The sequence below is a fragment of the Heterodontus francisci genome, chromosome 20, assembly GCF_036365525.1.
Source record: "Heterodontus francisci isolate sHetFra1 chromosome 20, sHetFra1.hap1, whole genome shotgun sequence".
In the NCBI taxonomy this organism is placed as follows: Eukaryota; Metazoa; Chordata; class Chondrichthyes; order Heterodontiformes; family Heterodontidae; genus Heterodontus; species Heterodontus francisci.
In genome coordinates, this window is record NC_090390.1 from 58,084,571 (window position 1) to 58,106,728 (window position 22,158).

Sequence of the window (22,158 nt, forward strand, 5' to 3'; positions counted from 1 at the left end):
ACTTCTATCCCTGCATCCAAGTCATTAATACTGATTGTAAATTGTCGTTGCATAATGCCTCTGTGAAGCACCGTGGGCATTTTATTACACTATATAAATACTAGCTGCTAATCAGAAGAAAGAAATTAGAGTTTGAGAGGAAGCTAGCTAAAGATGTAAAAACAGATAGCAAGAGTTTCTACAGGTATTTAAAAAGGAAAAGAGTAAGTAAGTGTTGGTCCTTAGAGAATGAGAATGGTGAGTTAATAGTAGAAAATAAGGAAATGGCAGATGAAATGAACAAATATTTTGCTTCTGTCTACACTGTAGAGGATACAAAAAACATTCCAGTAATTGCTGCAAATCAGGCGGTGGAAGGAAGAGAGAAACTTGGTGAAATTACAATCACTAGACAAGCGGTACTGAGCAAATAGACAGAGCTGCGGGCTGACAAGTCTCCGGGTCGCGATGGGCTTCATCCTGGGATCTTAAAAGAGGTGGCTAATGAGGGAGTAGATGCATTGGTGTTGATTTTTCAAAATTCGCTAGATTCTGGAAAGGTTCCATCAGACTGGAAAGTAGCAAATATAACCTTTATTGAAAGGGGGGGGGGTTAGGCAGAAAACAGGTAACTATAGGCCAGTTAGCTTGACGTCTGTCGTGGGGAAAGTGTTGGAATCGATTAAGGAGGCTATAGATGGGCACTTAGAAAAAGTCTTGGTAATCAGGAATAGTCAACATAGTTTTGTGAAAGGGAAATCATGTTTAACCAATTTATTGGAGTTCTTCGAAGCTGTGGATAAAGTTGGCATACTGTACTTGGATTTCCAGAAGGCATTTGATAAGGTGCCACATAAAAAGGTTATTGTGAAAAGTACAAACTCATTGTGTAGGAGGTAACATATTAGTATGGATAGAAGATTGGATGGCTGGCAGAAAACAGAGTATGCACAAATGGGCACTTTTCTGATTGGCAGGATGTGACAAGTGGAGTCCCGCAAGGGTCTGTGCTGGGGCCTCAACTTTTTACAATTTATATCAATGACTTAGATGAGGGGAACAATGGCATGGCAGCTTAATTTGCAGATGACACAAAGATAGCTAGGAAAGTGTTGAAGAAGAAGTAAGGAGGCAGCAGACCGATATAGATAGGTTGAGTGAGTGGGCAAAAATCTGGCAGATAGTGTATAATGTGGGAAAATGTGAAGTTGTTCACTTTGGCAGGAAGAATTAAAAAGCAGAGTATTACTTAAATGGAGAACGACTGCAGAATTCCAAGGTGCAGGGGGATCTAGGTGTTCCAGTGCAGGAGTCACAAAAGTTAGTATGCAGGTACAGCAAGTAATAAAAGCAGCTAATGGAATGCTATCCTTTATTACGAGAGGAATTGAAAATAAAAGGATGTGATGCTTCAGTTATACAGGACATTAGTGAGACCACATCTCAAATATTGTGTGCAATTTTGGTCTCATTTAAAGGAAGGATGTAAATGTGCTGGAGGCAGTTCAAAAGGAGGTTTACTAGATTGCTACCTGGTATGAGCAGGTTGTCTTTTGAGGAAAGGTTGGACATACTGGGCTCGTTTTCACTGGAGTTTAGAAGAGTGAGGGGAGATTTGATTGAATTATACAAGATCCTGAACGGTCTGGACAAGGTGGATGTGGAGAAGATGTTTCCTCTTGTAGGTAAGTCCAGAACTAGAGGGCATTGTCTTAAAATTAGGAGTCGCCTTTTTAGGACAGATAAGGAGAAATTTTTTCTCTGAGGGTTGTGCGATTTTGGAACACTCTGCCTCAGAAGGTGGTGGAGGTGGGGTCACTGAATATTTTTAAGGTGGAGGTAGATTGATTCCCTTGCCTAACAAGAATCTAAGGTTATCGGAGGTAGATGGGAGTGTGGAATGCAAGACACAATCAGATCAGCCAAGATCTTATTGACTGGCAGAGCAGGCTTGAGCGGCTGAATGGCTTCCTTCTGCTCCTAATTAGTATGTTGTTGTAGCAACTTCCAGTGAACGTACATATGCAGTTCAATGTGAAAATCAGGAGGTTGCTGTTAGGGATGTCCTGCTCCTCCAAAAAGCTGCCCAATAAGGGCATCTTTCTGGGAGACTCACTGTCAAAATACATTTTGGCCTGGATTTTGCGGTCACTGGTGAATAAATGGTGTGCACTCGTCATTATGCTTACAGCCTCTCACAGGCTTTTAGCAGTCTTTAACTGGCAATTTACAATTATTAGATAGCCATTTCAGCAATGGCACCGTCTAAAGGGGATCTGGGCAAGAACAATGTCTCTTCAGCCAACCAGATTCAAGAATCCTTATTGAGACATGCAAAGTCTAAACCAGGGTGTAAATTAAAACAGTTAATTCAAAGTCAAACAATATACAGAATGTGAAAATATGAGGGATAGAAATAAGGTTGGGTAAGTGAGCGAGAGCAAGCGAGCAACAAACACAGCTGATTGCAAAAATTGGCCCACTGCGTAGCAAAGAGAAAAAGAACCCTGCACTTATATTACATCTTTCACTATTTCAGATATCCCAAAATGTTTCACAGTAATTAGATACTTCTGAAGTATAACCACTATTGCATGTTGGGAGAATAGATAAAACAATCTTTCAAAAAAGAATTTAAGAATCAGTTCTCGACGTTGGAACCATCACCCCCCTCCATTACGTTTACTTTAATCCAATAGCTCGACAACATCTCACAAAACTAACCCTGATCTTGTGTCTCCTCCCCTAACTTGGCCCCACAAGTGGCAGCTGGGCCTTCAGCCACCCAACTCCCACTGGTCTGGAATTCTCTCCCTCTCCTCCAAGATCTGCCTTAAAATCCATCTCTTTGGCCAAGTTATCCCCCCCACCCCAATTACTCAGAATATCTCCTTTGACTCAGCTTTCAATTATTTTGAATTAAACCTTGTAAATATCAGTGGGAGGCTTTACAAAGTCACCACATAAATGCACGATTTTGCTGTTGTGGACTACAGATCAAAATCCTTTGTTTCTTTCCTGCCCAACAAGTAGAACAGAATGGTGGACAGATAGGTAACACTTAGGTATCACAGAGGAAGCTGGAAATTTTACACAAGGCATGTAGCAACCCTCGTGCTATTACTTGAATCCGGCAAGCTGATTGTAGTGCAATCAAGGCAAATAGGTTTTCCGCTTACTTCCATTACCCAGTGTACTGTAACATTAGCTAGTATTCTCAAAATATATGGAACATAAATTAATACTGCTTTATATTAAGGTAATTATTTTTGAGAGGCACTTCACATTCCATTAAAAGATCTTGGGATTAATTTTAAAATTTTCATACACATTTTACACCACTGTTATCAGATCGGCTGCCCATGAGACACCGCATCCAATCTTCCATCAAATTAAAGCCAATGGAAGGCAAGGTGTATAACAGCAGATGACCTGCTATCGCCCGCTTTACACTATTAAAACGTTTAAATTCCCTCCAAGATTTATGGTTTGAATATTCACCCATAGAAACTTCTGCTGTATTGAAATAGTAAAGAAAGCCAGTATGGCAGGGCTATATATAGCATTGGAAGGGGAAGTCAGGAATTAAGGAAGCCTGGGATAACAATACTGCATGTGCAATTAAGTCACAAGGTGCACTTCCCCTCAATGGGAATTATGGATTTGGAATGGGACCAACAAGGTGAGGAAGATCTTTCTTCCCGCTTCCCAAAATAACTTGAAGAGCTGAACAAAGTTCTGTTGCTTTATTCTGAAAATAATTAAATGAATCGTGAAGGTGTTTTCCTAGTTTTCTTGTACACCAAGAACAAGTGTTATTGGTCATCCACAAATATGTATAATTTTGTATTACAAACAAGTCTGGATCAGTCACTTGAGTGGAGAGGTTCTAACTGTTTTTAACATGGTGAATGTGCTGGCCATGTGCTGCAGTCAGCAAAAATTACTTCTTCTGGACAAAGGTTTATACACTTCAGTAATCATAATCCAAACATATATTTTCAGTCTGTAAGGGTACAGTGAAAATTTCAGTTCATATTAAAACAAGTTTATAATAACTTAAGGATTTAAACTTAACTTCCAAGAGTGCAGATAACAAGAAACAAAGCACACAAGGCATAGATGTTGGAGAGCCAAGAACCAGGTCTATTTTAAAAGGACGTGAATAATATTTTTAGCCAAGTCCTGAAAACCTATTTACATTGTTTCAAGAACAGCATTCACCAGGCACTCATTTTTCCTAGCGTCTACAATAAATTTCAGACCATTATCTTAACTTTCCAAAGGCACTCAAAATCATATACACAGAAAATGGTTCCCATTTATCCACAGACTTCATACAACTTTTAATAATACTTCTATACAACAGGTGACACATTTATAGTATATCTCGTGGGAGCACATTGGGTTCTCTTATGTCGTCATAAGTTTGAGCATGAAATTCACATCTGCATTTCTTTTCCTCCCAAACTGTAGAGCAACATCTACGGTTCAGTGGTAGCACATTCACCTGAGTCAGAAGGTTGCGGCTTCAAATCCCACTCCAGACATTTGAGCACAAAAATCTAGGCTGACATTTGAGTTCAGAACTGAGGGGAGTGTTGTCTTTCAGATGAAACATTAAACAGAGACCCCGCATCTGCCCTTTTGTTGAACAGAAAAGATCCCGGTTTCTAGGAGCTTGCTATATGCAAACTGGCTGCCGAGTTTCCCATATTTTAACAGTGAACAAACCTCAAAAGTACGGCATTGGCTGTAAAGGGCTGCAAAATGCCCTGAGATAGTAAAAGGCAGTATAAAAATTTAAATTCATTATTTTACATATTTCTTCTGTTACAAATAAAGAGGTGACTATCAAAAATGTTTCAGCCCTTAGACAACATTATCAATAGTAATATGCTGCTTCACATAGAATAGAAGAATCATATAGCGTAGAAGGGGGGACATTGTAGCAACTTATGTTACTATTTTAAAAAATAGTTTGTTTATCCATAATTAATCATTACTCTCCATGGAAGGTAGTAACTGTGTCAATGAAGCCCGATATAATTTTACATAAACCATTAATCTTAATGTTGAGTAGCTTAGCTACTTCCTCCTGTGCTCTAGAATTCAAAGGGGCATCAAAGAGAATAGATAATAAATAAGTCATCCTCAACTTTTGAGGCGATTAGCATAGCTGCAGATAAGGGGAAGCTAGATAAACACATAAAGGGGGAAGGAATAGAAGGATATGCTGATATTTTATTTATTTTATTTTATTTAGAGATACAGGCCCATTTATACGAACCCTACAGTAATCCCATATTCCCTATCACCTACCTACACGAGGGGCAATTTACAATGGCCAATTTACCTATCACCTGCAAGTCTTTGGCGGTTAGAGGAAACCGGAGCACCTGGCGAAAACCCACGCGGTAACAGGGAGAACTTGCAAACTCCGCACAGGCAGTACCCAGAATTGAACCCGGGTCCCTGGAGCTGTGAGACTGTGGTGCTAACCACAGATAGGGTTAGGTGAAGTAGACTGGGAGCAGGCTCTTGTGCAGCATAAACACCAGCATAGACCAGTTGGTTGGAATGGCTTGTTTCTGTGCTGTACATTCTATATAAGAAGTCTGAATATATCGCCATTTCCGAAACCTCTATATACTCAGGTTCCTAACTGTTACTGCTGTATTCATATACAAAGTATTTGTTTTAAAGTACTTTCACAACTGAAACATGTTCTTACATTTTTTTAAAATCGTAGTCAAATGAATTGTCATGGTAATGCTCAGGTTTAACAATATCTTTGGCATCTCTCAAAACAAAGGTCTTTTTGAGGTCAGAAATTGGAACTATTAATTGGTCAGGAGTGCAGAGACAATTTGATAATTGAAAAGCAGTATGTTCACTTTTCTCACGTTGTTAATGGAATTCAAACAAGTGAACTACAGCATATGACTAAGATGTAGCATATATTGTAGCTCAGTAATGTGCATTCATTATTCATTATCCTCTTCATGCTAACCATTTCAGTATTCTGCTACCCACACTATAAAAATGCCCTCTGAATCAGTCCCATGATACGGCTCTCTCACATCCTATCACCCCAAGCCATTTGTGTCCTTTAAGGCCTGGAGAAGAATAGCAAAGACCAGCAACAAATCAAATGAATTCCTGTATTCAAGTTCTACTACCCAGAACTACATCACAATCAATTAATTTGACAATGGGATGATCAAGCTTATTACAAGGATTTTACTTTCAAGACACCTAACAAACACTACTACAAATGCTTAAATTTATATAGAACTTTTAATGTAAACAAAAATTCCAACATACTTCACCTGCACAGGTAGATCAAGCAAAAGATGTCAAGCCTCGAAAGGGAAGATTAGGAGAGGAAATAAAGCTTGGTCAAAAAGAAATGCTTTGAAAAGAGTTTTAACGTTAAGAGATGTATATGAGCAGCAGAGTTTAAGCAGGGAATTTGAGAGCAAGGCTAAAGATTCTGCCAGCAACGGTGGGACAAAGACAGAGTATGATGCAAACAGGGCCAGAGTCTGAAATACTGAGGGTGTGGGAGTAGAGGCAGGGAGAAGGCTGAAAGTGTGACTTGGCTTTGCAAACACTGTGATCATTTGGGCAAGTCAAGTAATGGAATATATACAAAAGCAAAATACTGCCAGTGCTGGGAAGCTCTAACAAAAGTCATCAACCTGAAATGTTAACTGTTTCTCTGACCTGTTGAGTAGTTCCAGTATTTCCTGTTTTATATTAGATATATAGTTAAGCCATCGAATGAATGCTTTAGTAAAGGGGAAGGCATTCCCAACCACGAGTCACGTGTTTATCACTTTCACCCTCTATGAGGTCATAGATGGCAAGGGCTTTTACCATAAGGCAGTAAATATTCAAAGGCTACATGGAAAGAGATTCTGTTAAACTATTAGCACAGTCAGCGGGAGTGCCATTGAAGCAGTGAGCTGGATTGGAAAGTTAAAGAAGCTGATTTCCCCCTACAGAGTCGTCTTCTTTGGCCTCCTTATCTCGAGAGACAATGGGTAAGCGCCTAGAGATGGTCAGTGGTTTGTGAAGCCTACAGAGTGACTAGGGAAAAATCGTCGATAAGAACTGAGGATGAAACAATTTGACTTTCTGATCTACAGGAGGCAGTGACATAGTGAAGAATATTGAGAGAGGCAGAAGGTTCATTTAAGAGATTCAAGCAGGAGAGAAGAATAGTACCGGGGCGAGGGGGGGACAAGCATAAGCAATTTAAAGGGTGAAAGGAGGGGAGGGCTAAACAGGACCTGAAAACAACCAAGAGGAAAAGGTAAGGGGTTGTGTGTCCAGAACAGCTGCCAATATGCACATGCAAGTGGACAGAGAAATTGAAATAATCAAGTCCATAAGCAAGGTCATTCTCTTAATTTGGCAAAAAAAATCTTAAATGTTTATTCAAGTAATTTGAATTTAAATATCAAAGGCAAGTTGTAACTTTTTTTGCAAATTCTGTTATATTTCCAACAGTAAGTGCTCCCTGAACATCCTTGTGGGAGCACCATCACAATAACTGCAGCAGTTCAAGGAGAAGGCCCATCCCCTTCTTGAGGCAACTGATGATGGACAATAAATGCAGTTGGCCAACATTACCCTCATCCCAAGAATAAACTGAAATGACAGTCTTGAACCAGCTATGAAGAGGAGTGCAACAGCAGCACTCTGATTTTCTCTCTCCACTTGTGGCAGGAGCTGAAAATGACAAAAGGAGGATCATTACCAACAACTGTTGTCCTTTCAACAAGAGAGAGGCAGAGGTTATGATCTGAAATTACTGAACTCAATGTTGAGTACAGAAGACTGAAAAGTGCCAAATCAAAGATGAGGTGATTGCTGTTCCCTGAGTTTCATTAGAACGGCGTAGCAGGCCAAGGATAGAGAGGTCAGAACTGGAATGTGGCAAAGAATCAAAATGACAAGTGAGGGGAAGTTCGGTCATGCTTGCAGACAAAACAGATGTGTTCCGCAAAGCGATCTTCAATTGGCATTTGGTCTCCCCAATGTAGAGGGGACATCGTGAATAGCGAATACACTACACTAAACTGAAGTACAAATAAACCGCTGTTTCACCTGGAAAGACTGATTGGAGCCCTGGATAGTGCAAAGGGAAGAGGTAAAAAGGACAGGTGTTGCATCTCCTGAATTTGCATGGGAAGGTACTGTGGGATAGGGAGACGGGTGATTAAAGAGTAGTCCAGGGTGAGCAAAGTGAACCACCCCATCAGAATTAGGGCGGCGCAGTGATTTGCACCGCAGCCTCACAGCTCCAGCGACCCGGGTTCAATTCTGGGTACTGCCCGTGTGGAGTTTGCAAGTTCTCCCTGTGACCGCGTGGGTTTTCACTGGGTGCTCCGGTTTCCTCCCACAGCCAAAGACTTGCAGGTTGATAGGTAAATTGGCCATTATAAATCCCCTAGTATAGGTAGGTGGGAGGGGAATTGAGGGAAGGTGGGGATGTGGTAGGAATATGGGATTAATGTAGGATTAGTATAAATGGGTGGTTGATGGTCGGTACAGACTCGGTGGGCCGAAGGGCCTGTTTCAGTGCTGTATCTCAATAGAAAATAAAATAAAATTTTTTAAAATGGTGAAAGGGGAGGAAAAGATGCGCTTCGTGGTGGCATCATGCTGGAGATGGCAGAAATGGCACAGAAGGATCTGTTGAATGGGGTGGAAGGTGAGGTCAAGGGGAACCCCATCATGGGGAGGGGAGGTTGCAGGGCTTCAGAAGATTACAGATATAGGAAGGAATGAGGCCTTGGATGGATTTGAAAATAATTTTGATAATTTTCAATTTGAGGCATTGGTGGTCTCAAAGTTGTTCGGTCTACCTGATGAACTCACCTTACTAAAAATGTACCCGTGCCATCCTTCTACACTAACTGTTAGCTGTAATTAAGTCATACTTAGGTGAGGGGAGGGGAGAACAGAAGTGCAGGAAATAGGATGGGCACCGCTGAGGGACGTGCAAGCACAATTTCTGCAACATTCTTTAGTTTGTGGCTAATCTGTGTATCCAAGTAAGAAAATTTTCCAACTGACTACCCTCCAAAGTAAAATTGGAACAGAGTCACAGGACAAACCCTGCAAACCATTTTACCTCTTGTTTTCTGAAGAAAAAAATCAAGAATTCCTATCCACAACCTTCCACAATGTGAGCCTCTCCACACTGACTCCTACCACTGCTTACAAGATTCCACTCCCACTGTAAATGTAACTTGTTGCAAGGTTATTGGCTAAATACTCACTGCATAAGTTACATACCGATGGTCTACCTCAATAAGCACTCAACTATAAAAAGGAAGCTGAAACTCTCACAAAGTAGTATGGCACTTTGACAACAAAACTGATTTATAACAGTCATATATTCTACTTTTACCCTCTAGCATTTTGTATTTTTTTTCTCCAAACAGGATTTTTGTTCTGGTGCTGTTTTATTGTCTCAGTTAAAACCAGGAATCAAATATTTACTCATTTAGTCAAGACATGCTCTACTTGTCTGTGTCACACATTAATATGCTACGAGTTTTAAAACTTCTTTTACCCAGGAACCTTGCATAGAAAATATTTACTTTTGGGGCACTGCTTGGCTTTCAATCTACAACAAAAACTAGCATTTATACAGCAATACATCTCAAGCCACATTTTGTGGCAGTTTAATCAGGCAAAAATCAGCACTGAGCCGATGGGTGATTAAGGCAGATGACCAGAAGCTTGACTGAAGAGATAATCTTTTAGACAAGAGGTGGAGAGGTTTAAGGAAGGAATTCGAGAACTTAGGGCCTAGACTGTCAACAGCATGACACCAATGGTGCAGTGAAAGAGTAGGGGATGCACAATAAGCCAGAATAGTAAAAATGCAGACTTCTTAAAGAGGTTGCAGGGCTTCAGAAGATTACAGATATAGGAAGGAATGAGGCCTTGGATGGATTTGAAAATAATTTTGATAATTTTCAATTTGAGGCATTGGTGGTCTCAAAGTTGCTCGGTCTACCTGATGAACTCACCTTACTAAAAATATACCCGTGCCATCCTTCTACACTGTAACTGTTAGCTGGAATTAAGTCATACTTATTCAAAATAGAAGCAGCAAAGAGGGCAACTACATGTGGCGCAACGACTCAGTAAGGAGTCAACACCTTTAGAATAGGAGATGACAGCAGAATAGATTTTAATCCCTTCCATTTCTTATTCTGCTCCTTTTTAAATGCTGTTCATCTATAATATGTTCCAGTTCGGAGGAAAGGACTACTTGAAATATCAACCTTCACTCTCTTTACAAATGCTGCTTGACCTGTAATGTTTCCAGCGACCTCTGTTTTTAGTGGGGGGCTTTTTTTTTAAGGTAGCTAAAAGCCTTAGGTTTAGGCCCAATTAAACTCCCAATATTTTATCTGATATTATTAAATATGTTTTGAGAGAGAAAGAGAGAGAGAGAGAAAAAAGGGAGATAGTGCTGTACTACAATAAAATCCTTCCAATCAATTAGATTGCAGAGATCCAAGTGTTCCTTTCCCTCAAAATGAGCACCGAAACCCACTAAAGCTTCTCATTTGGGCTTTGTTTCAAACAGGTACATCCTTTAATTACTGAGGAACACCACAGGAGTTCTAGTTTGTGAAAATTCAGAATTAAAGAATTCATTCATTAAACAGTCAATGTGGCATTAAATATTAAATTCATATTCCTTCAGCCAGCAATTTTTTTTTTAATTGAATATGGATTTTTGTAAATACGATATTCAATTAAACTCATTAAATGTAGTTCCAAAAATTTCAAAAGGGACAGGAAGCTTTGATAAACTACAACTTCAAACAATCAAATATGGATGATTCAGAAAGTACTATAATATGTTAAAAACTTTAGATATAAATCAGTGATAAAGAGGACTACTTTCAGGTCGCATTTCATTCCACAGAAATAGCCAATTTCTCTGAGGCATTTCATTCCCCTGTCCACAATTGTTCTGTTAACTCCCTTGGACCAGACATAGGAAATGGGAGCAGGAGTAAGTCATTCAGCCCCTCAAGTCTACTCTTTTACAAAAATGTATTTTCAGGAACGGCTTCTCTTCCCATTCCTATACTTTCACCTCTGCAGTCCCCCAAGGATCCATCATTAACGTGCTTGGCAATATCATCCAAAGACATGGGGTCAGGTTCTGCATGTGTGCCAAGAACATTCAACTCTACCTCTCTGAACCCCCCTACTGCATCTGTTGTCAGATTGCTTGTCCGACATCTAGTCCTGAATGAACTGCAGTTTATAAGGTCAGAAGGAAATGATGTGCATTTTTATGGCACCAATCTTAACATTCACTTTCCAACATAATGTTTTTTATTCTTTCAGGGAATGTGGGCGTCACTAGCTAGGACAGCATTTATTGCCCCTCCCTAATTGCCCTAGAGAAGGTGATGAGTCATCTTCCTGAACCACTGCAGTCCATGTAGTGTAGATACACCCACAGTGCTGTTACGAAGGAAGTTCCAGGATTTTCACCCAGCGGCAGTGAAGAAACGGCAACAAAGTTCCCAGTCAGGATCACGTGTGGCTTGGAGGGAAACTTGCAGGTGGTGGTGTTCCCATGCATCTGCTGTCCTTGTCCTTCCAGGTGGTAGAGGTCGCGGGTTTGGAAGGTGCTGTCAAACGAGGCTTGCTGAGTTGCCGCAGTGAATCTTGTAGATGGTGGATGGTACACACTGCTGCCACTGCGCGTCGGTGGAGGAGGGAATGAATGCTGAAGGTGGTGAACAGCATGCCAATCAAGCAGGCTACTTTGTCCTGGATGGTGTCGAGCTTCTTGAGTGTTGTTGGAGCTGCACTCATCCAGGCAAGTGGAGAGTATTCCATCAAACTCCTGACTTGTGCCAAGTAGATGGTGGACAGGCTCTGGGGAGTCAGATGGTGAGTTACTCGGTGCAGAATTTCCAGCCTCTGACCTGTTCTTGTAGCCACAGTACTTATATGGCTACTCCAGTTCAGTTTCTGGTCAATGGTAACCCCCAGGATGTTGATAGTGGGGGATTTAGCCATGGTAATGCCACTGAACGATAAGGAGAGATGGTTGGATTCTCTTTTGTTGGAGATGGTCATTTCTGCCACACAATCCACTTATCAGCCCAAGCCTGAATGTTGTCCAGATCTTGCTGTATATGGACATGGACTGCTTCTATATCTGAGGAGTCACGAATGGTGAACATTGTGCAATCATTAACGAACATCCCCACTTCTGACCTTATGATGGAGGGAAGGTCATTGATGAAGCAGCTGAAGACGGTTGGGCCTCGCAGCACACCACCCTGAGGAACTCCTGCAGTGATGTCCTGGGACTGAGATGATTGACCTCCAACAACCACAACCATCTTCCTTTCTGCTAGGTATGATCCCAAACAGTGGAGAGCTTCCCCCACAATATCCATAGACTCCAGTTTTGCTAGGGCTCCTTGACACCACACTCAGTCAAATGCTGCCATGATGTCAAGGGCACTCATTCTCACCTCACTGCTGGAATTCAGCTCTATGGTTCATGTTTGGACCATGGCTGTAATAAGATCAGAAGCTGAGTGGCCCTGGCGGAACCCAAACCAAGCGTCAGTGAGCAAGTTATTGCTGAGCAAATGCCGCTTGATAGCACTGTCAACAACACCTCCCATTACTTTGCTGATGATCGAGACTGATGGGGCAGTAATTGGCCAGGTTGGATTTGTCCTGCGTTTTGTGTACAGGACATATCTGGGCAATTTTCCACATTGTTGGGTAGATGCCAGTGTTGTAACTGCACTGGAACAGCTTGGTTAGGGGCGTAGCCAGTTCTGGAGCACGTCTTCAGTACTATTGCCAGGGCCCTTCCATTATGTTGGAAAGTGAATGTTAAGATTGGTGCCATAAAAATGCCTTCAGCCATTTTATGGAATTAATCAATTTGGCTGAAGACAGACATCTGTGATGCTGGGGACCTCAGGAGGAGGCAGAGATGGATCATCAACTCGGCCCCTCTGGCTGAAGATGGATGCAAATGCTTCAAAGCCTTCTCTTTTGCATCGATGTGCTGGACTCCCACCATCATTGAGGATGGGGATATTTGTGGAGCTTCCTCCTCTAGTTAGTTATTTAATTGTCCACCACCATTCACGACTGGATGTGGCAAGACTACAGAGCTTACATCTGATCCATTGGTTGTGGGATCGCTTAGCTCTATCGCATGCTGCTTCTGCTGTCTGATATGCATGTAGTCCTGGGTTGTTGCTTCACCAGTTTGACACCTCATTTTTAGGTACGCCTGGTGCTGCTCCTGGCATGCCCTCCTGCACTCTTCACTGAACTAGGGTTGATCCCTCGGCTTGATGGTAATGTTAGGTTGGGGGATATGCCAGCCCATAAGGTTACAATGTGGTTGAAGACAATTCTGCTGCTGCTGATGGCCCACAGCGCTTCATGGATGCCCAGTTTTCAGTTGCTAGATCTGTTCAAAATCGATTCCATTTAGCACAGTGGCAACGCCACACAACACAATGGAGGGTATCCTCAATGTGAAGACAGGTCTTCATCTCAACAAGGACTGTGCGGTGGTCACACCTGCCAATACTGTCATCAACAGATGCGTCTGCGAAAGGTAGATTGGTGAGGATGAGGTCAAGTAGGTTTTTCCCTGCCGTCTCCCTCACCACCTGCTGCAGACCGAGTCTAACAGCTATGTCCTTTAGGACTCAGCCAGCTCAGTCTGTAGTGGTGCGATCGAACCACTCTTGGTGATGGACATTGAAGTCCCCCACTCAGAGTACATCCAGTGCCCCTGCCACCCTCAGCACTTCTCCCAATTGGTGTTCAACATGGACAAGCACTGATTCATCAACTGGGGCGGGGGAGCGGGCGGTGCGATAGGTGGTAATCAGCAGGTGGTTTCCTTGCCCATGTCTGACCTGATGCCATCAGACTTCATAGGGTCCGAAGTCAACGTTGAAGACTCTCAGGGCAACTCCCTCCCAACTGTATATCGCTGTGCTGCCACCTTTGGGTCTGTCCTGTTGGTGTGACAGGACATATCCAGGGATGTTGATCGTGGTGTCTGGGACATTGTCTGTAAGGTATGATACCACAATGTTAGGCTGTTGCTTGACTAGTCTATGGGACAGCTCTCCCAATTCTGGCACAAGGCACCAGATGTCAGTAAAGAGAATTTTGCAGGTTGACAGGGCTCGGTGTGCTGTCGTCGTTTCTGGTGCCCAGGTCGATGCCGGGTGGTCCGCCCAGTTTCATTCCTTTTAGACTTTTCTCTCGTAGTTTGGTACAACTGAGTGGTTTGCTAGGTCATTTCAGAGGGCACTTAAGAGTCAACCACATCGCTGTGGATCTGAAGTCACATGTAGGCCAGACCAGGTATAAACAGCAGATTTCCTTCCCTAAAGGACAATAGTGAACCAGATGGGTTTTTACGACAATTGACAATGGTTTCATGGTCACCATTACTGAGACTAGCTTTTTAATTCCAGATTTATTAACTGAATTTAATTTCCACCAGCTGCCGTGGTGGGAATTGAACCCATGTCCCCAGAGCATTAGCCTGGGTCTCTTTTAAAGCAAATCGGCTTCATCACCAGGAAGAGAAATAATGCACACTTCCTCATGCTTTTAAAATGTAAAATGACAAACTGGCATGGTTTACGTTGTTATGTATGTGTTAAAATGAAAAAGAGGGGTTTGGCAAACAGTTATTCATAACAATGCTTCCTTAACAACTTACAATTAAGAATTCAAGAAATGTACTCATTTCAGGAAGTTTTTCAACTAAATTACTGTAGTACTACTTGTGTCAGCCATGGCTCAGTTGGTAGCACTTTTGAACCCATAATCTTCTGACTCAGAGGCAAGTTCCATTCCAGGACTTGAGCGCAAAAATCTAGGCTGACATTCCTGTGCAGTACTGAGTGTGCTGCACGGAGGTGTCATTTATCAGATGGGACATTAATCCGAGGCCCCGTCTGCCCACTCAGGCGGACATAAAGGATCCTATGGCACTATTTCGAAGAACGGTAGGGATGTTATCCTCAATACCCCAGCCGATACTTATCTCTCAACCAACATCACTGAAAATAAAAAAATCAGGTCATTATCACATTGCTGTTTGTGGGAGCTTGTTGTGTGCAAATTGGCTGTCATTTTACCTACATTACAAAATTGACTGCACTTGAAAAGTACTTCATTGGCTGTAAAGTGCTTTGGGATGTCCTGAGGTCATGAAAGGCACTATATAAAAGCAAGTCTTTCCTTTTTCTGATGGGGGTATTTTTGTGCAATAATCTTTTAAGATCAGTAAATTTAGGTTATCAGCATGATGACACACTCTTGCAAACACATTTGCAATGGACAATTCTCTTTAGGAATGGGTAATATACAATAAGCACAATTCACATAAACGCACTTGAAAACATTACTGTACATGTTATTTAAGAGCAGCCCAGCTAATTATTTCTGTAATAATATACTCTCTTCATGAAATAATTCAATGAATTTGGGCTTGTTCCATATTCTAAGACTACATTGAACACATACTGAACTAGAAGTGATTTAAACAAGTCCAAGCTCGTTTGGATTTTATTTTTCAGCCAGCGTTCACTGAGGGTCAATGGCCCCTCAAGACTTAAAAAGATATCAGCATGTATGTGCACGTGTGTGGGTGTCTCTCTAACCCTCACCATCCTGTAAAACCAAATTAAAAATCTAACAAAATGTTTAAGTTACATCCAAAGACTTTTACAAAAACGGTGCTAATAAACTCAATTGAAAATATGAAAACCAGGCTCAGATTTAAATCTGGTCTAGCATACTATGTCAAAGCAAGCCATTGATAGTGGGCGTATAACTGATCTGATGTACCTAGGAATGCAAATGAAGATAGACTCATCCAAGGCAATATACAGGAAATTTCTTCAGCAAATTGGTAACGATGCTAACTACTAGTGCCAGGAACAAACAGTCAGCAACACATCTACAGTTTGTGCAATGCTGACAAAACAGCATCTGCTGTTAACTAGGCTTATGCATTACTTACCATGCAATTTGAAAACAAACCATTGCATTGCTGCTATCTCTACAAAATTCAACATGCCAAAAGTATATCATGGCAAAATTTGGAACATATGTTTATTTGGATTTTTCAGAAAATAGGGAGTAAATTAATTTGCCAAGTTTGACATTCAAATATGCATTACCCCTACATAAGAACATAAGTAAGCAAATGTACCACACTTGGATGATCATGCTGCTTTAAGACTCAGCATGCATAGGTCCATTTTCACACCTTCTGGTTTCTCCTTGAAGGGGATGCACTATCTCGCGGTCTGATGAAGTCCCTGCCCTGAATTGAACACCAAACCGCAAAAGCAAGCCCTGCAGCTGCTATATAAATATACCTACCACTCCAGGCCTCGTAGCTGCAAATACTTACATTGGTACACAATACCTGTACATAACATAACCACATTTCAAGCACACCTTCATGTTTACTGACTGTAAACAGCCATATCACAAACCATTATCATCTATTGCTTCCAATTTTATATGATCACATTCATTTATTTAACACGTAGCTTCTCATCTGCAAAATAGTCTTTCCATCCAGGAAGGAAAGTAAACTGATTACGGATACCTCCAACATATCCTATTACAAGAAATCACTATTCCCCAGAAATCCGGGCTAACCCAGAAGTTTTCAATGATAGCTTCTCAGCCACTGAGCTAAAGGTTATTGGGCTTTAGCAAATCAAGAACTACAATAACCCATCTCAAATGTAGACCCACCAGAGGTGGCGGCACAGTAGTTGGAAGCAAGCGGCCCTCCATGTCCTCAACATTGACTCCAGACTCCATGAAGTTCATGGTGTTAGGGCAAACATGAGCAAGGAAACCTCCTGCTGATAACCACCTACCACCCTCCCTCAGCTGATGAATCAGTACTCCATGTTGCAAACCACTCGAATGAAGCACTGAGGACAGCAAGGGCACAGAATGTACTCCGGGTGGGGGATTTCAATGTCCACCACCACGAGTAACTCGATAGCACCACTACTGACCCAGCTGGCCAAATCCTGAAGGACGTATCTGCCAGATTAGGCCTGCGATTGGTGGTGAGGGAACCAATAGGAGAGGAAAACCTATCTAACCTTGTCCTCACCTGTCACAGATGCAACTGCTCATGACAGTATTAGTAGAAATCAAAAACATGGCTCTCCCTTCCTAACAGCACTGTGGGTAAACCTACACCACATGGACTGCAGTGGTTCAAGAAGTTGGCTCACTACCACCTTCTCAAGGCCAATTAGGGATGGGCAACAAATGCTAGCCTTGCCAGTGATGCTCACATCCCAGAAACGAATTTAAAAAACCTAGTTTGTTCCTTATGTAACAAGCATGATAGCTTCATTTTGCAGGAACTGTTTGATAATTCGTCCTCCCACTCTTGCCAGAGTAATGCATGAAACTCATCATAAACATGCCCACATGGCTGTGCGTCTGACAGCTGCACAACCAACACTAGCAATTACAGGCTCAAGAAAAAAAAATCAGCCCAGTCTGTTGTTCCCACCCCAACTGGATATTTCGTAAATTCTAACATATTACTAACAGAAAGCAAAATAGCCCACAGACACTGGGAACTTAGGAACAGAAATGAAAGCTATTCAACCCTCAAGCTTGTTCCACCATTAATTAGATCATGGCTAATCAGATCAACTCCATTTAGCGCTCTCTGCTCCGTTATCCTCAATTCCCTTACAAATGTCCATCAAACTCATTCTTGAGAATTTTAATTAACGCAGTACCCGCAGCCTTTTTAAGGAAATGCAAGTTCCAAATTTTTCACCAGCCTTGATATGCAAAAAACACTTCTTCAATTCACTAAGTGACCTAGCTCCAATTTTAAGATTCCTTGTTCAGGATTGCACCAATAGAGGGAATAATTTCTCTGTATCTCGATTGAAATCCCTCAATTAAATCACACGTCAACCTTCTAAGATCAAGGGAATGCAAGATAGGTTTATGCAACTTATCCTCATAAGTTAACATCTGAACCCCAGTATAATTCTGGTGAACCTGCCTTGTACCTCTTGCAAGGTCAATCTATCTTTCTTGAGTTCCGTGACCACACCCCCCACGCCCCCAGAAAAAAAGTATTCCAGATGAGGTATGGCCTAAATTCTGAACGACTGAAACACCATCTTCACTTTTAAATTCCAAACCCCTTGGGATAATGTCCAACATTCCACTAACCTTTTTGATTACTTCTGTACCTGTGCATAGTGATTTGTGTACATGGACCCTTAGCAGCTCCTACCCGCTTACCATTAATATTCTGACTCCTCTTTCTCTGATCTTAAGTAGATGATCTCATACTTTCACATAATGAGCTCCATCTGCCATAGTTTTGCCCACTCATTTAATCTGTCTGAGTGGCAAGAAACACAGTAGGGATAATGGGCAGGTACTCGAATTGGCAGGATGAGACTAGTGACACCCTACAGGGATCTGTGTTGGGCCTCAACTATTCAGCGTATTTATTAATGACTTACATGACAGGATAGAGAGCCACACATCAAAGTGTGTCAATTACAGACAGACGTCATTGTAAATAGTGTAGATGGAAGAATAAAATGACAGATATTAATAGATTCAGTGAATAGGTAAAACTATAGCTAATAGCTTTCAATGTAGGCAAATTTGAGGTCATCCACTTCAGACCTAAAATGGACAGAACAGGGTACTTTCTAAAATGGCGAAAAGCCAGAAACAGTGGAGGTCCAAAGAGACTTGGGGGTCTAATAATGTATACATTATATATAGATTGATTAAAATGCTATGGATAGGTACAAAATAAATAATCACAAAGGTTAATGGAATATTGACTTTTATATCTACCAGACTCGAATACAAGGGGTTAAAAGTCATGATGCAGGTATTTAAAGCCTGTGTTCCGTTCTGGGCACATCTCAGGAAGGATATACAGGTCTTGGAGGAAATGCAGCATAGATTTACATGAATTATACTTGGACTCCAAGGGTTACATTACAAGGGCAGATTACAGAAACTATGGTTGCATTCGCTGGAATTTAGATGGGTAAGGGGTGATTTGTTCAACATTTTCAAGATATTAGGGGAATAGATAGTTGCTCTCTATCTACCCTATTTCCACTGGTTGGGAAGTATAGGACAAGGGGACATAGACTAAAATTTAGAACCAGATCTTTCAGGAGTGAAGTTAGGAAACACTTCTCCATGGCAAGGGTGGTAGAAGTTTGGAATTCTCTTCTGCAAACAGCAGTTGATGCTGGATTAATTGTTAACTTTAAATCTGAAATTGATAGATTCCTGTTAACCAAAGTCACATATCAGCCATGATCTCACTGAGCGGCAGAACAGGCTTGAAAGGCTAAATAGTGTACTCCTATTCCGACGTCCTTTTGCATCCAGGTCTCCAAGTTCTCATCAAGTCAGGCAACACTTAAGAGAATAAAGATTTTGCAGCAGAAACATTAATTATTCTGTTCTCTCCACAGACGCCACCCGACTGTTGTGGGTTTCCAGTATTTTGTTTTGTTTCATATATTACCAACCATCCCCGTAAGAATTGCATTTATATAAATCAGATTTGGTAAAAAAATTTTAAAAATTATTAAAGCTCTTAATTTATAATGTAATATTTAGACAAGCAGAAAGTTGAATTCAATATCTGATACAATCTTCCAACCAACTAATCGCGCTCCATTTCTGATAGAAGGGCAATATTAAACAATGTCACTAATAATCAATAAAACATGTGCGGTCGAAATGTATAGTTGAAGTAGCAACAAAAAAACTCACAAACCACCTGTATGTACTTTCCCTAACACAGTAAATGTAGCATGAAACTATCCTAGAAATAAATGCACAATTTCCGTAGCAGGGTCCTTAGACTAAACACCTATTTTGTTAGGATTATTTGTTGGTGCAGCCTTTGATTTCAGTGCTGTCGAGACTGTGAGCGGCATGTCTCCAGCACAACATTTCCTGGACACGCTCGCTGTTTGTGGAGGGAGTGAGTGCGGGCTTCCAGCAATCTAAGCAACGGCAGCCGCACGCCAGGGTGTGAAAGGCCGAAACCGCGTCTCTTGCCCCAGCAGAAACCCACAGCAAATCTGACAACTCAAGACCGGGCACAATCGGCGAAAACAAGCACCCCGACCCCCCGGTGCGGCTCACAAGCGACCCGGAGCCGCACGCCCGGCCGCTGTCGCACTCACCCGAGCGTCAGCCGTGGGGAAAGAAAAAAGAAACCGGCCCCGATTTAGCGAAAGTCCCCACCAAGCTCCAAGCAGCAGATCATTCCCCAACTGCCCAATTCTAAATCCCAAAACTCTAGTTCCGGGTCAAACACCCACTCGCGCCAGAGGTCACTTCTACATCGGATATTACGTCAACCGCCGCGCAAAGCTTTCTGGGGATTGTAGTTCTCTTCAGAACAAAGTGCCGTTGAAACCACTTGAGAGAAAAAGAACGTACATTTATAAACAGTGCTTTTCGCCAAATCAAGATATCCGAAAGAGCTTTACAGTCAACTTTTGAAGTGTAGTCACTGTTGTAATGTAGGAAAGATGGGAAGTCCCATTCCTGGCTCAAAGGAGGGCTCTTTGGAGCTTTTGGGGATCAGATGAGCCTGGAAAGTTAGGGAATGCTGACAACTCAAAAACAGTAAAACAAAGGTAAAATATTGCGGATTTTGGAAATCTGAAATAAAAGTAGACAGTGCTGGAATTGCGCAACAGGTCAGACAGCATCTGCAGACAATGAAACAGTTAACCTTTCTCATCGATCTGAAATGTTAACTCTGTTTCTCACTCCACGGATGCTGCCTGATCTGCCGAGTATTTTCAGCATTTTCTGTTTTTAACTCAAAAATAGCTCTAAATAGTAGTTGCTCTGAAAACGGAGTTGGGTGTAGTCTTGTCACAACTTATGTTGCACCCATACCAGGCATTCCATCACTAGTATAGTTGATTGTACAAAAATTGTGGGGCTCTTCCCTCATTTCTTGAGGGAAAATACAGACTATTGTGGCTATGTTTTGATATTCAGTATTGCCAAATGGTGGAACTGGGAAAAAAGTGCCAGCTTGAAATAAGGGTCAACGAGGAGAAGAGTAGTAAAGTGAACTGGGTGTGTGTCAGGGGTGGGGATGGTCGATTGTTGATGGTTGTGACCCCTGTACTTTTTCCTGTCTTCCACTCACCACCCAGTTGACGGAAGCAGTATTCCTTCTCAAATGTTAGCTTGGCTAAATTGATGGCATTCTGAATCTAAAGTTATTGGTTCAAGCTCACTCGAGGACTTGATCACATAATATAGGATGATACATCAGTTCAGTTATAAGGCTGTGCTACATTGTTGTGAATGCCACCTCTCTGATGAAATATTAAACCAAGGTGCATCAGCCTAATCCAGTGATTTAGGTGGACATTCAAGATCACATTGTACTATTCAAAGAGTAGCAGGCAGATCTTCCAGTATCCTGCCAAAGTCCTGCCTCATTCAAACAGTCACCAAAGAAAGATTAACTAGTTATCCATTTCAAAATTATTATCAAACTTGGATATATACAAAATGGTTGCTGTTTCTGTCTACAGTACAGTGACTGCACTTCAGACTAATTTGATTGATATGCTTCCATGAAACATTGTAAGGCCCTATATGAATGGAAATTTGTTCTTTTAATCCATTCACACTGGTGTTCTTCATCCTTCCACCCAGTTCACATTAACACCTTTCTCACCTTTCCTCCAACCCATTCTTCATGTTAGTACTCTTCTTCCATTACCATTTAATTCAAGCTACTACTTTTCTTCCACTCTCCACCACCTCCCCCCACCCCCACCCCACCCATCTTCCACATCGCATATCGGCATACTCCTTCCTTGCCTGCACCCCCACTCAGTTTATCAGAGCACTCATTCAACCCCTCTTCTATTTCAAGTTGCCACTCTTCCTTCCTCCTGTTGCAAAAACTCCAGTTCACGGCATGCACTGGATTTTAAAATCCCATAGAAATCAAAGCTGGAATGCACGCTGAAGGAGGTAGTGGTGCTGATTTTCGACAAGCAAACAGGC

At 41.7% G+C, this 22,158-nt stretch overlaps 1 protein-coding gene across 7 annotated transcripts in view; it reads right to left on the reverse strand.

Annotated features, from left to right (window-relative positions):
* plekha1b (pleckstrin homology domain containing, family A (phosphoinositide binding specific) member 1b) overlaps positions 1–20,405 on the reverse strand; it is an 80,236-nt gene extending 59,831 nt beyond the window's left edge. For all 7 annotated transcript variants that reach the window (XM_068052830.1, XM_068052827.1, XM_068052832.1 and 4 more), the window contains exon 1: positions 20,298–20,405. The gene's annotated coding sequence lies outside the window, so the exon portion shown is untranslated. The remainder of the gene's footprint in view (positions 1–20,297) is intronic.
* Between the last annotated feature and the right edge of the window lie 1,753 nt (positions 20,406–22,158).